The sequence below is a fragment of the Lissotriton helveticus genome, chromosome 2_1 (genome assembly GCF_964261635.1).
Source record: "Lissotriton helveticus chromosome 2_1, aLisHel1.1, whole genome shotgun sequence".
NCBI lineage: Eukaryota > Metazoa > Chordata > Amphibia > Caudata > Salamandridae > Lissotriton > Lissotriton helveticus.
In genome coordinates, this window is record NC_136059.1 from 1,630,598,517 (window position 1) to 1,630,611,207 (window position 12,691).

Below are 12,691 nucleotides of genomic sequence, written 5' to 3' on the forward strand. Positions count from 1 at the left end.
GGTGGATCATCACTTTTGGATATAAAATGAGCATCTTTATCGTCATTTTCATGCTTCTAGGGAGCCAAAACTCAAGATTTGGCTCATGGTTAAAAGTGACTTAAAAAGGCCCAAATGCTCACTTTGAGGGATTAAAGCGTGTTTATTCACTGCAGGAAGAGATATAAACAACATTTAGAGTAAATTAATGTTCATGCAAGAACGTTCTATTTTTCTTGCAAAACGATCGATGACCCGCGACCTGATGAAATTGCTCCGAGATGACCAAAATGGTCCGTTTTGAAAATTTTCATCTTTCAACTAATTTTGACTCGCAGAGGTGGATCATCACTTTTGGATATAAAATGAGCATCTTTATCGTCATTTTCATGCTTCTAGGGAGCCAAAATTCAAGATTTGGCTCATGGTTAAAAGTGACTTAAAAAGGCCCAAATGCTCACTTCGAGGGCTTAAAACGTGTTTATTCACTGCGGGAAGAGATATAAACAACATTTAGAGTAAATTATTGTTCATGCGAGAACGTTCAATTTTTCATGCAAAACGATCGATGACCCGCGACCTGATGAAATTGCTCTGAGATGACCAAAATGGTCCGTTTTAAAACCTTCCATCTTTCAACTAATTCTGACTTTCAGAGGTGGATCATCACTTTTGGAGATAAAATGAGCATCTTTATCGTAATTTTCATGCTTCTAAGGAGCCAAAACTCAAGATTTGGCTCATGTTTAAAAGTGAATTAAAGAACCCAAATGCTCACTTCGAGGGCTTAAAGCTTGTTTATTCAGTGCGGGAAGAGATATAAACAACATTTAGAGTAAATTAATGTTCATGCAAGAACGTTCAATTTTTCATGCAAAACGATCGATGACCCGCGACCTGATGAAATTGCTCCGAGATGACCAAAATGGTCCGTTTTGAAAATTTTCATCTTTCAACTAATTTTGACTCTCAGAGGTGGATCATCACTTTTGGAGATAAAATGAGCATCTTTATCGTCATTTTCATGCTTCTAGGGAGCCAAAACTCAATATTTGGCTCATGGTTAAAAGTGACTTAAAAAGGACCAAATGCTCACTTCGAGGGCTTAAAACGTGTTTATTCACTGCGGGAAGAGATATAAACAACATTTAGAGTAAATTAAAGTTCATGCAAGAACGTTCAATTTTTCATGCAAAACGATCGATGACCCGCGACCTGATGAAATTGCTCCGAGATGACCAAAATGGTCCGTTTTGAAAATTGTCATCTTTCAACTAATTTTGACTCTCAGAGGTGGATCATCACTTTTGGAGATAAAATGAGCATCTTTATCGTCATTTTCATGCTTCTAGGGAGCCAAAACTCAAGATTTGGCTCATGGTTAAAAGTGACTTAAAAAGGCCCAAATGCTCACTTTGAGGGCTTAAAACGTGTTTATTCACCGTGGGAAGAGATATAAACAACATTTAGAGTAAAATAATGTTCATGCGAGAACCTTGAATTTTTCATGCAAAACGATCGTTGACCCGCGACCTGATGAAATTGCTTTGAGATGACCAAAATGGTCCGTTTTGAAAATGTTCATCTTTCAACGAATTTTTACTCTCAGAGGTGGATCATCACTTTTGGAGCTAAAATGAGCATCTTTATAGTCATTTTCATGCTTCTAGGGAGCCAAAACTCAAGATTTGGCTCATGGGTAAAAGTGACTTAAAAGGACCCAAATGCTCACTTCGAGGGCTTAAAACATGTTTAGTCACTGCGGGAAGAGATATAAACAACATTTAGAGTAAATTATTGTTCATGCGAGAACGTTCAATTTTTCATGAAAAACGATCGATGACCCGCGACCTGATGAAATTGCTCCGAGATGACCAAAATGGTCCGTTTTGAAAAATTTCATCTTTTAACTAATTTTGACTCTCAGAGGTGGATCATCACTTTTGGATATAAAATGAGCATCTTTATCGTCATTTTCATGCTTCTAGGGAGCCAAAACTCAAGATTTGGCTCATGGTTAAAAGTGACTTAAAAACGCCCAAATGCTCACTTTGAGGGATTAATACGTGTTTATTCACTGCGGGAAGAGATATAAACAACATTTAGAGTAAATTAATGTTCATGCAAGAACGTTCAATTTTTCATGCAAAACAATCGATGACCCGCGACCTGATGAAATTGCTCCGAGATGTCCAAAATGGTCCGTTTTGAAAATTTTCATCTTTCAACTAATTTTGACTCTCAGAGGTGGATCATCACTTTTGGATATAAAATGAGCATCTTTATCGTCATTTTCATGCTTCTAGGGAGCCAAAACTCAAGATTTGGCTCATGGTTAAAAGTGACCTAAAAAGGCCCAAATGCTCACTTCGAGGGCTTAAAACGTGTTTATTCACTGCGGGAAGAGATATAAACAACATTTAGAGTAAATTATTGTTCATCCGAGAACGTTCAATTTTTCATGCAAAACGATCGATGACCCGCGATCTGATGAAATTGCTCCGAGATGACCAAAATGGTCCGTTTTGAAAAGTTTCATCTTTCAACTAATTTTGACTCTCAGAGGTGGATCATCACTTTTGGAGATAAAATGAGCATCTTTATCGTCATTTTCAAGCTTCTAGGGAGCCAAAACTCAAGATTTGGCTCATGGTTAAAAGTGACTTAAAAAGGCCCAAATGCTCACTTCGAAGGCTTAAAACGTGTTTATTCACTGCGGGAAGAGATATAAACAACATTTAGAGTAAATTAATGTTCATGCAAGAACGTTCAATTTTTCATGCAAAACGATCGATGACCCGCGATCTGATGAAATTGCTCCGAGATGACCAAAATGGTCCGTTTTGAAAATTTTCATCTTTCAACTAATTTTGACTCTCAGAGGTGGATCATCACTTTTGGAGATAAAATGAGCATCTTTATCGTCATTTTCATGCTTCTAGGGAGCCAAAACTCAAGATTTGGCTCATGGTTAAAAGTGACTTAAAAAGGCCCACATGCTCACTTCGAGGGCTTAAAACGTGTTTATTCACTGCGGGAAGAGATATAAACAACATTTAGAGTAAATTATTGTTCATCCGAGAACGTTCAATTTTTCATGCAAAACGATCGATGACCCGCGATCTGATGAAATTGCTCCGAGATGACCAAAATGGTCCGTTTTGAAAAGTTTCATCTTTCAACTAATTTTGACTCTCAGAGGTGGATCATCACTTTTGGATATAAAATGAGCATCTTTATCGTCATTTTCATGCTTCTAGGGAGCCAAAACTCAAGATTTGGCTCATGGTTAAAAGTGACTTAAAAAGGCCCAAATGCTCACTTTGAGGGATTAAAGCGTGTTTATTCACTGCAGGAAGAGATATAAACAACATTTAGAGTAAATTAATGTTCATGCAAGAACGTTCTATTTTTCTTGCAAAACGATCGATGACCCGCGACCTGATGAAATTGCTCCGAGATGACCAAAATGGTCCGTTTTGAAAATTTTCATCTTTCAACTAATTTTGACTCGCAGAGGTGGATCATCACTTTTGGATATAAAATGAGCATCTTTATCGTCATTTTCATGCTTCTAGGGAGCCAAAATTCAAGATTTGGCTCATGGTTAAAAGTGACTTAAAAAGGCCCAAATGCTCACTTCGAGGGCTTAAAACGTGTTTATTCACTGCGGGAAGAGATATAAACAACATTTAGAGTAAATTATTGTTCATGCGAGAACGTTCAATTTTTCATGCAAAACGATCGATGACCCGCGACCTGATGAAATTGCTCTGAGATGACCAAAATGGTCCGTTTTAAAACCTTCCATCTTTCAACTAATTCTGACTTTCAGAGGTGGATCATCACTTTTGGAGATAAAATGAGCATCTTTATCGTAATTTTCATGCTTCTAAGGAGCCAAAACTCAAGATTTGGCTCATGTTTAAAAGTGAATTAAAGAACCCAAATGCTCACTTCGAGGGCTTAAAGCTTGTTTATTCAGTGCGGGAAGAGATATAAACAACATTTAGAGTAAATTAATGTTCATGCAAGAACGTTCAATTTTTCATGCAAAACGATCGATGACCCGCGACCTGATGAAATTGCTCCGAGATGACCAAAATGGTCCGTTTTGAAAATTTTCATCTTTCAACTAATTTTGACTCTCAGAGGTGGATCATCACTTTTGGAGATAAAATGAGCATCTTTATCGTCATTTTCATGCTTCTAGGGAGCCAAAACTCAATATTTGGCTCATGGTTAAAAGTGACTTAAAAAGGACCAAATGCTCACTTCGAGGGCTTAAAACGTGTTTATTCACTGCGGGAAGAGATATAAACAACATTTAGAGTAAATTAAAGTTCATGCAAGAACGTTCAATTTTTCATGCAAAACGATCGATGACCCGCGACCTGATGAAATTGCTCCGAGATGACCAAAATGGTCCGTTTTGAAAATTGTCATCTTTCAACTAATTTTGACTCTCAGAGGTGGATCATCACTTTTGGAGATAAAATGAGCATCTTTATCGTCATTTTCATGCTTCTAGGGAGCCAAAACTCAAGATTTGGCTCATGGTTAAAAGTGACTTAAAAAGGCCCAAATGCTCACTTTGAGGGCTTAAAACGTGTTTATTCACCGTGGGAAGAGATATAAACAACATTTAGAGTAAAATAATGTTCATGCGAGAACCTTGAATTTTTCATGCAAAACGATCGTTGACCCGCGACCTGATGAAATTGCTTTGAGATGACCAAAATGGTCCGTTTTGAAAATGTTCATCTTTCAACGAATTTTTACTCTCAGAGGTGGATCATCACTTTTGGAGCTAAAATGAGCATCTTTATAGTCATTTTCATGCTTCTAGGGAGCCAAAACTCAAGATTTGGCTCATGGGTAAAAGTGACTTAAAAGGACCCAAATGCTCACTTCGAGGGCTTAAAACATGTTTAGTCACTGCGGGAAGAGATATAAACAACATTTAGAGTAAATTATTGTTCATGCGAGAACGTTCAATTTTTCATGAAAAACGATCGATGACCCGCGACCTGATGAAATTGCTCCGAGATGACCAAAATGGTCCGTTTTGAAAAATTTCATCTTTTAACTAATTTTGACTCTCAGAGGTGGATCATCACTTTTGGATATAAAATGAGCATCTTTATCGTCATTTTCATGCTTCTAGGGAGCCAAAACTCAAGATTTGGCTCATGGTTAAAAGTGACTTAAAAACGCCCAAATGCTCACTTTGAGGGATTAATACGTGTTTATTCACTGCGGGAAGAGATATAAACAACATTTAGAGTAAATTAATGTTCATGCAAGAACGTTCAATTTTTCATGCAAAACAATCGATGACCCGCGACCTGATGAAATTGCTCCGAGATGTCCAAAATGGTCCGTTTTGAAAATTTTCATCTTTCAACTAATTTTGACTCTCAGAGGTGGATCATCACTTTTGGATATAAAATGAGCATCTTTATCGTCATTTTCATGCTTCTAGGGAGCCAAAACTCAAGATTTGGCTCATGGTTAAAAGTGACTTAAAAAGGCCCAAATGCTCACTTTGAGGGATTAAAGCGTGTTTATTCACTGCAGGAAGAGATATAAACAACATTTAGAGTAAATTAATGTTCATGCAAGAACGTTCTATTTTTCTTGCAAAACGATCGATGACCCGCGACCTGATGAAATTGCTCCGAGATGACCAAAATGGTCCGTTTTGAAAATTTTCATCTTTCAACTAATTTTGACTCGCAGAGGTGGATCATCACTTTTGGATATAAAATGAGCATCTTTATCGTCATTTTCATGCTTCTAGGGAGCCAAAATTCAAGATTTGGCTCATGGTTAAAAGTGACTTAAAAAGGCCCAAATGCTCACTTCGAGGGCTTAAAACGTGTTTATTCACTGCGGGAAGAGATATAAACAACATTTAGAGTAAATTATTGTTCATGCGAGAACGTTCAATTTTTCATGCAAAACGATCGATGACCCGCGACCTGATGAAATTGCTCTGAGATGACCAAAATGGTCCGTTTTAAAACCTTCCATCTTTCAACTAATTCTGACTTTCAGAGGTGGATCATCACTTTTGGAGATAAAATGAGCATCTTTATCGTAATTTTCATGCTTCTAAGGAGCCAAAACTCAAGATTTGGCTCATGTTTAAAAGTGAATTAAAGAACCCAAATGCTCACTTCGAGGGCTTAAAGCTTGTTTATTCAGTGCGGGAAGAGATATAAACAACATTTAGAGTAAATTAATGTTCATGCAAGAACGTTCAATTTTTCATGCAAAACGATCGATGACCCGCGACCTGATGAAATTGCTCCGAGATGACCAAAATGGTCCGTTTTGAAAATTTTCATCTTTCAACTAATTTTGACTCTCAGAGGTGGATCATCACTTTTGGAGATAAAATGAGCATCTTTATCGTCATTTTCATGCTTCTAGGGAGCCAAAACTCAATATTTGGCTCATGGTTAAAAGTGACTTAAAAAGGACCAAATGCTCACTTCGAGGGCTTAAAACGTGTTTATTCACTGCGGGAAGAGATATAAACAACATTTAGAGTAAATTAAAGTTCATGCAAGAACGTTCAATTTTTCATGCAAAACGATCGATGACCCGCGACCTGATGAAATTGCTCCGAGATGACCAAAATGGTCCGTTTTGAAAATTGTCATCTTTCAACTAATTTTGACTCTCAGAGGTGGATCATCACTTTTGGAGATAAAATGAGCATCTTTATCGTCATTTTCATGCTTCTAGGGAGCCAAAACTCAAGATTTGGCTCATGGTTAAAAGTGACTTAAAAAGGCCCAAATGCTCACTTTGAGGGCTTAAAACGTGTTTATTCACCGTGGGAAGAGATATAAACAACATTTAGAGTAAAATAATGTTCATGCGAGAACCTTGAATTTTTCATGCAAAACGATCGTTGACCCGCGACCTGATGAAATTGCTTTGAGATGACCAAAATGGTCCGTTTTGAAAATGTTCATCTTTCAACGAATTTTTACTCTCAGAGGTGGATCATCACTTTTGGAGCTAAAATGAGCATCTTTATAGTCATTTTCATGCTTCTAGGGAGCCAAAACTCAAGATTTGGCTCATGGGTAAAAGTGACTTAAAAGGACCCAAATGCTCACTTCGAGGGCTTAAAACATGTTTAGTCACTGCGGGAAGAGATATAAACAACATTTAGAGTAAATTATTGTTCATGCGAGAACGTTCAATTTTTCATGAAAAACGATCGATGACCCGCGACCTGATGAAATTGCTCCGAGATGACCAAAATGGTCCGTTTTGAAAAATTTCATCTTTTAACTAATTTTGACTCTCAGAGGTGGATCATCACTTTTGGATATAAAATGAGCATCTTTATCGTCATTTTCATGCTTCTAGGGAGCCAAAACTCAAGATTTGGCTCATGGTTAAAAGTGACTTAAAAACGCCCAAATGCTCACTTTGAGGGATTAATACGTGTTTATTCACTGCGGGAAGAGATATAAACAACATTTAGAGTAAATTAATGTTCATGCAAGAACGTTCAATTTTTCATGCAAAACAATCGATGACCCGCGACCTGATGAAATTGCTCCGAGATGTCCAAAATGGTCCGTTTTGAAAATTTTCATCTTTCAACTAATTTTGACTCTCAGAGGTGGATCATCACTTTTGGATATAAAATGAGCATCTTTATCGTCATTTTCATGCTTCTAGGGAGCCAAAACTCAAGATTTGGCTCATGGTTAAAAGTGACCTAAAAAGGCCCAAATGCTCACTTCGAGGGCTTAAAACGTGTTTATTCACTGCGGGAAGAGATATAAACAACATTTAGAGTAAATTATTGTTCATCCGAGAACGTTCAATTTTTCATGCAAAACGATCGATGACCCGCGATCTGATGAAATTGCTCCGAGATGACCAAAATGGTCCGTTTTGAAAAGTTTCATCTTTCAACTAATTTTGACTCTCAGAGGTGGATCATCACTTTTGGAGATAAAATGAGCATCTTTATCGTCATTTTCAAGCTTCTAGGGAGCCAAAACTCAAGATTTGGCTCATGGTTAAAAGTGACTTAAAAAGGCCCAAATGCTCACTTCGAAGGCTTAAAACGTGTTTATTCACTGCGGGAAGAGATATAAACAACATTTAGAGTAAATTAATGTTCATGCAAGAACGTTCAATTTTTCATGCAAAACGATCGATGACCCGCGATCTGATGAAATTGCTCCGAGATGACCAAAATGGTCCGTTTTGAAAATTTTCATCTTTCAACTAATTTTGACTCTCAGAGGTGGATCATCACTTTTGGAGATAAAATGAGCATCTTTATCGTCATTTTCATGCTTCTAGGGAGCCAAAACTCAAGATTTGGCTCATGGTTAAAAGTGACTTAAAAAGGCCCACATGCTCACTTCGAGGGCTTAAAACGTGTTTATTCACTGCGGGAAGAGATATAAACAACATTTAGAGTAAATTATTGTTCATGCGAGAACGTTCAATTTTTCATGCAAAACGATCGATGACCCGCGACCTGATGAAATTGCTCTGAGATGACCAAAATGGTCCGTTTTAAAACCTTCCATCTTTCAACTAATTCTGACTTTCAGAGGTGGATCATCACTTTTGGAGATAAAATGAGCATCTTTATCGTCATTTTCATGCTTCTAAGGAGCCAAAACTCAAGATTTGGCTCATGGTTAAAAGTGAATTAAAAGGACCCAAATGCTCACTTCGAGGGCTTAAAACGTGTTTATTCACTGCGGGAAGAGATATAAACAACATTTAGAGTAAATTAATGTTCATGCAAGAACGTTCAATTTTTCATGCAAAACGATCGATGACCCGCGACCTGATGAAATTGCTCAGAGATGACCAAAATGGTCCGTTTTGAAAATTTTCATCTTTCAACTAATTTTGACTCTCAGAGGTGGATCATCACTTTTGGAGATAAAATGAGCATCTTTATCGTCATTTTCATGCTTCTAGGGAGCCAAAACTCAAGATTTGGCTCATGGTTAAAAGTGACTTAAAAAGGCCCAAATGCTCACTTCGAGAGCTTAAAACGTGTTTATTCACTGCGGGAAGAGATATAAACAACATTTAGAGTAAATTAATGTTCATGCAAGAACGTTCAATTTTTCATGCAAAACGATCGATGACCAGCGACCTGATGAAATTGCTCCGAGATGACCAAAATGGTCCGTTTTGAAATTTTTCATCTTTCAACTAATTTTGACTCTCAGAGGTGGATCATCACTTTTGGAGATAAAATGAGCATCTTTATCGTCATTTTCATGCTTCTAGGGAGCCAAAACTCAAGATTTGGCTCATGGTTAAAAGTGACTTAAAAAGGCCCAAATGCTCACTTCGAGGGCTTAAAACGTGTTTATTCACTGCGGGAAGAGATATAAACAACATTTAGAGTAAATTAATGTTCATGCAAAAACGTTCAATTTTTCATGAAAAACGATCGATGACCCGCGACCTGATGAAATTGCTCTGAGATGACCAAAATAGTCCGTTTTGAAAATGTTCATCTTTCAACTAATTTTGACTCTCAGAGGTGTATCATCACTTTTGGAGATAAAATGAGCATCTTTATCGTCATTTTCATGCTTCTAGGGAGTCAAAACTCAAGATTTGGCTCATGGTTAAAAGTGACTTAAAAAGGCCCAAATGCTCACTTCGAGGGCTTAAAACGTGTTTATTCACTGCGGGAAGAGATATAAACAACATTTAGAGTAAATTAATGTTCATGCGAGAACGTTCAATTTTTCATGCAAAACGATCGATGACCCGCGACCTGATGAAATTGCTCTGAGATGACCAAAATAGTCCGTTTTGAAAATGTTCATCTTTCAACTAATTTTGACTCTCAGAGGTGGATCGTCACTTTTGGAGATAAAATTAGCATCTTTATCGTCATTTTCATGCTTCTAGGGAGCCAAAACTCAAGATTTGGCTCATGGTTAAAAGTGACCTAAAAAGGCCCAAATGCTCACTTCGAGGGCTTAAAACGTGTTTATTCACTGCGGGAAGAGATATAAACAACATTTAGAGTAAATTATTGTTCATCCGAGAACGTTCAATTTTTCATGCAAAACGATCGATGACCCGCGATCTGATGAAATTGCTCCGAGATGACCAAAATGGTCCGTTTTGAAAAGTTTCATCTTTCAACTAATTTTGACTCTCAGAGGTGGATCATCACTTTTGGAGATAAAATGAGCATCTTTATCGTCATTTTCAAGCTTCTAGGGAGCCAAAACTCAAGATTTGGCTCATGGTTAAAAGTGACTTAAAAAGGCCCAAATGCTCACTTCGAAGGCTTAAAACGTGTTTATTCACTGCGGGAAGAGATATAAACAACATTTAGAGTAAATTAATGTTCATGCAAGAACGTTCAATTTTTCATGCAAAACGATCGATGACCCGCGACCTGATGAAATTGCTCCGAGATGACCAAAATGGTCCGTTTTGAAAATTTTCATCTTTCAACTAATTTTGACTCTCAGAGGTGGATCATCACTTTTGGAGATAAAATGAGCATCTTTATCGTCATTTTCATGCTTCTAGGGAGCCAAAACTCAATATTTGGCTCATGGTTAAAAGTGACTTAAAAAGGACCAAATGCTCACTTCGAGGGCTTAAAACGTGTTTATTCACTGCGGGAAGAGATATAAACAACATTTAGAGTAAATTAAAGTTCATGCAAGAACGTTCAATTTTTCATGCAAAACGATCGATGACCCGCGACCTGATGAAATTGCTCCGAGATGACCAAAATGGTCCGTTTTGAAAATTGTCATCTTTCAACTAATTTTGACTCTCAGAGGTGGATCATCACTTTTGGAGATAAAATGAGCATCTTTATCGTCATTTTCATGCTTCTAGGGAGCCAAAACTCAAGATTTGGCTCATGGTTAAAAGTGACTTAAAAAGGCCCAAATGCTCACTTTGAGGGCTTAAAACGTGTTTATTCACCGTGGGAAGAGATATAAACAACATTTAGAGTAAAATAATGTTCATGCGAGAACCTTGAATTTTTCATGCAAAACGATCGTTGACCCGCGACCTGATGAAATTGCTTTGAGATGACCAAAATGGTCCGTTTTGAAAATGTTCATCTTTCAACGAATTTTTACTCTCAGAGGTGGATCATCACTTTTGGAGCTAAAATGAGCATCTTTATAGTCATTTTCATGCTTCTAGGGAGCCAAAACTCAAGATTTGGCTCATGGGTAAAAGTGACTTAAAAGGACCCAAATGCTCACTTCGAGGGCTTAAAACATGTTTAGTCACTGCGGGAAGAGATGAAAACAACATTTAGAGTAAATTATTGTTCATGCGAGAACGTTCAATTTTTCATGAAAAACGATCGATGACCCGCGACCTGATGAAATTGCTCCGAGATGACCAAAATGGTCCGTTTTGAAAAATTTCATCTTTTAACTAATTTTGACTCTCAGAGGTGGATCATCACTTTTGGATATAAAATGAGCATCTTTATCGTCATTTTCATGCTTCTAGGGAGCCAAAACTCAAGATTTGGCTCATGGTTAAAAGTGACTTAAAAACGCCCAAATGCTCACTTTGAGGGATTAATACGTGTTTATTCACTGCGGGAAGAGATATAAACAACATTTAGAGTAAATTAATGTTCATGCAAGAACGTTCAATTTTTCATGCAAAACAATCGATGACCCGCGACCTGATGAAATTGCTCCGAGATGTCCAAAATGGTCCGTTTTGAAAATTTTCATCTTTCAACTAATTTTGACTCTCAGAGGTGGATCATCACTTTTGGATATAAAATGAGCATCTTTATCGTCATTTTCATGCTTCTAGGGAGCCAAAACTCAAGATTTGGCTCATGGTTAAAAGTGACCTAAAAAGGCCCAAATGCTCACTTCGAGGGCTTAAAACGTGTTTATTCACTGCGGGAAGAGATATAAACAACATTTAGAGTAAATTATTGTTCATCCGAGAACGTTCAATTTTTCATGCAAAACGATCGATGACCCGCGATCTGATGAAATTGCTCCGAGATGACCAAAATGGTCCGTTTTGAAAAGTTTCATCTTTCAACTAATTTTGACTCTCAGAGGTGGATCATCACTTTTGGAGATAAAATGAGCATCTTTATCGTCATTTTCAAGCTTCTAGGGAGCCAAAACTCAAGATTTGGCTCATGGTTAAAAGTGACTTAAAAAGGCCCAAATGCTCACTTCGAAGGCTTAAAACGTGTTTATTCACTGCGGGAAGAGATATAAACAACATTTAGAGTAAATTAATGTTCATGCAAGAACGTTCAATTTTTCATGCAAAACGATCGATGACCCGCGATCTGATGAAATTGCTCCGAGATGACCAAAATGGTCCGTTTTGAAAATTTTCATCTTTCAACTAATTTTGACTCTCAGAGGTGGATCATCACTTTTGGAGATAAAATGAGCATCTTTATCGTCATTTTCATGCTTCTAGGGAGCCAAAACTCAAGATTTGGCTCATGGTTAAAAGTGACTTAAAAAGGCCCACATGCTCACTTCGAGGGCTTAAAACGTGTTTATTCACTGCGGGAAGAGATATAAACAACATTTAGAGTAAATTATTGTTCATGCGAGAACGTTCAATTTTTCATGCAAAACGATCGATGACCCGCGACCTGATGAAATTGCTCTGAGATGACCAAAATGGTCCGTTTTAAAACCTTCCA